This window comes from Osmia bicornis, unplaced genomic scaffold, assembly GCF_907164935.1.
Source record: "Osmia bicornis bicornis unplaced genomic scaffold, iOsmBic2.1, whole genome shotgun sequence".
In the NCBI taxonomy this organism is placed as follows: domain Eukaryota; kingdom Metazoa; phylum Arthropoda; class Insecta; order Hymenoptera; family Megachilidae; genus Osmia; species Osmia bicornis.
The window spans coordinates 193463-195801 of NW_025791157.1; the positions used below are offsets into that span (position 1 = coordinate 193463).

Below are 2339 nucleotides of genomic sequence, written 5' to 3' on the forward strand. Positions count from 1 at the left end.
TATAGTAATAATGATATTGTTATTAAATGTATATTACATATCTAATGTAGATATAGTAATAACGATACTGTTATTATATGTATATTGATCTGTGGGAAGGTATCAGTATATTACATTATATCTATTGTAGATATAGCAATAACGAAACTGCTATTATATGTACATTGATCTGTGGGTAGGGATCAGTATATTACATTATATCTAATGTAGATATAGTAATAATGATGTTGTTACCAAAATTACATTGATCTGTGGGACGGCATCAGTATATTACATTATATCCAATGTAGATATAGTATAAATGATACTGTTACTCAATGTACATTGATCTGTGGGAAGGAATCAGTAAATTGCAGCAGATCTGATGCAGGTATAGTAATTGTGGGTTGGATTGGATGGTCGGATCGCTGATGCGTCCTTATCCGAAGGACTGGATTTCGAGGCGGTGTGAAAATAACGAGGAATTTTGTAATGAATTAATTGTCGTCACTTTATTTGTCACAGTGTGCTCCGTTCTATTCCACTTTGTCAGAACGAAAATGTACGGAATAATTTTAATAAAAATCGGTTGGAAGAATTAACTTTGACTATTTGCTCGCACTGGTAATCGATAGAAATCTGGATTTATTCTACTCGTCGTTAAACGGTTGAGCGACACGCGTGTCTCCGCGAAACCACCGCATGGTGGGGGCTGCGCATAGCCCTATAATTTAATGTTTGCGCGGTGACGTCACGGCGACTCTTGCGACGCTCTCGATAAGGTGTAACCGAACACGCCGGGCCCCGTTGAATGAACTCATTCAAGAACTTTGTTGGGCGTCAGACTCGACATTAATGTCAATCGGCAAGAAACATAATTTCGAAATGGGTCGCTTGTACGTTGAGTTCGCTGTTTTAATGGTTACGACGCGAATTATCCCGTCGGTACCGGGGTGACAATCTATTATGCGTGCTAATTCCCATTGTGCTGGTGGAGTGCATTCATTTCGCAAGAGGACAAGCTGACCGATTTTTGTGAGATTTTGCGCGACTCTCCACTTCGGACGTTGATGAAGAGTATGTAAGTATTCGGTATGCCACGCTTTCCAAAAAGTTTCCGTTATTCGCTGGATTAATTGCCAACGTGACAGTCGGTTTTCTTTTAATTGTAGTACGCTTGGTTCCGGAATTGAGGTTAAGGCCGATCCAATCAAGAAATGACCTGGTGTAAGTGCGTTATAATCATCGATGCAATCAGACATGGCGACGAGCGGACGAGAATTTAATGCGGCTTCGATACGACACAGTACTGTGGTTAATTCCTCAAAGGAGAGTGTATGAGTACCAATGGATCGGCGTAAATGGTGCTTAACACTTTTCACCGCTGCCTCCCACAACCCTCCAAAATGAGGTGCTGATGGGGGTAAAAAGTGCCAAGCGACTCCATCCACGGCGAGCTTATTATGGAGATTGGTATCTCGTAGAGATTCTCGGTGAGCTTTTCTAAGTTCCTTGTTTGCTCCTTGAAAGGTCGTTCCATTGTCTGAATACATGGATTTTGGAATTCCGCGTCGGGACACAAATCTCGTATAAGCTGCTAGGAATGCGGCTGATGTATAGTCGCTTACGAGATCTAAATGGACGGCCTTTGTTGCCATACAAACAAAAACTGCAATGTAAGCTTTGTGCGATTTGTGTCCTCGTCCCGATGTAGTACGAACGTGAATCGGGCCTGCGTAGTCGACACCTGTATTTATGAATGGTCTTTCTACCGCAGTGACTCTGGATGCCGGTAAATCTCCCATGAGCTCAGACGGAACAGATGCGCGATGACGAGCGCATGGTACGCACCTATGTAAAACGGATCGTATCGTGGTGCGTGCTCGCAAGATCCAGTACTCACGTCGCAAACAGGCAAGAGTGAGTTGCGAACCTGCGTGCAGATGGATTACGTGCGTATGATTTATTATCAATGATAGTAGTGGATGGGAGCGTAGGATAATAGGTTTCTTTGTGTTTTCAGGAAATAGCGAGTGTGCAAGTCGCCCTTTCGCCCTAATAAGCCCGTCTTGGTCTAGGATAGGGTTAAGAGAAAGTAACTTGCTGGATTTTAGGAGAGTCTTTTTTCGCAGACAGACTACTAAGCTCATCCGGAAATAGCTCGGATTGCATTCTTCTCAACCAAAGGAATTTTGCTCTCTGAATCTCGTCGGTTGAAGAGGAGGCACTGCTATTAGTGACTTAATGGTGAGTGTAATTTAATTTTATTCGTATGTCGGAAGCGAAGGTTAGAAGTAAAACGAAGTATGTAAGCCGTCACTCGCAGTAGTTTCGACCAGGATGAGTATCGCGTGGGTAAA

General features: G+C 42.8%; 1 long non-coding RNA gene across 1 annotated transcript; it reads left to right on the top strand.

Annotated features, from left to right (window-relative positions):
- Nucleotides 1–1429: 1429 nt before the first annotated feature.
- On the top strand, nucleotides 1430–2090 carry LOC123988854. The gene is made up of 3 exons (XR_006830315.1): nucleotides 1430–1472; nucleotides 1757–1931; nucleotides 2003–2090. It is a non-coding gene; the product is annotated as an uncharacterized LOC123988854 (long non-coding RNA).
- Nucleotides 2091–2339: the final 249 nt, after the last annotated feature.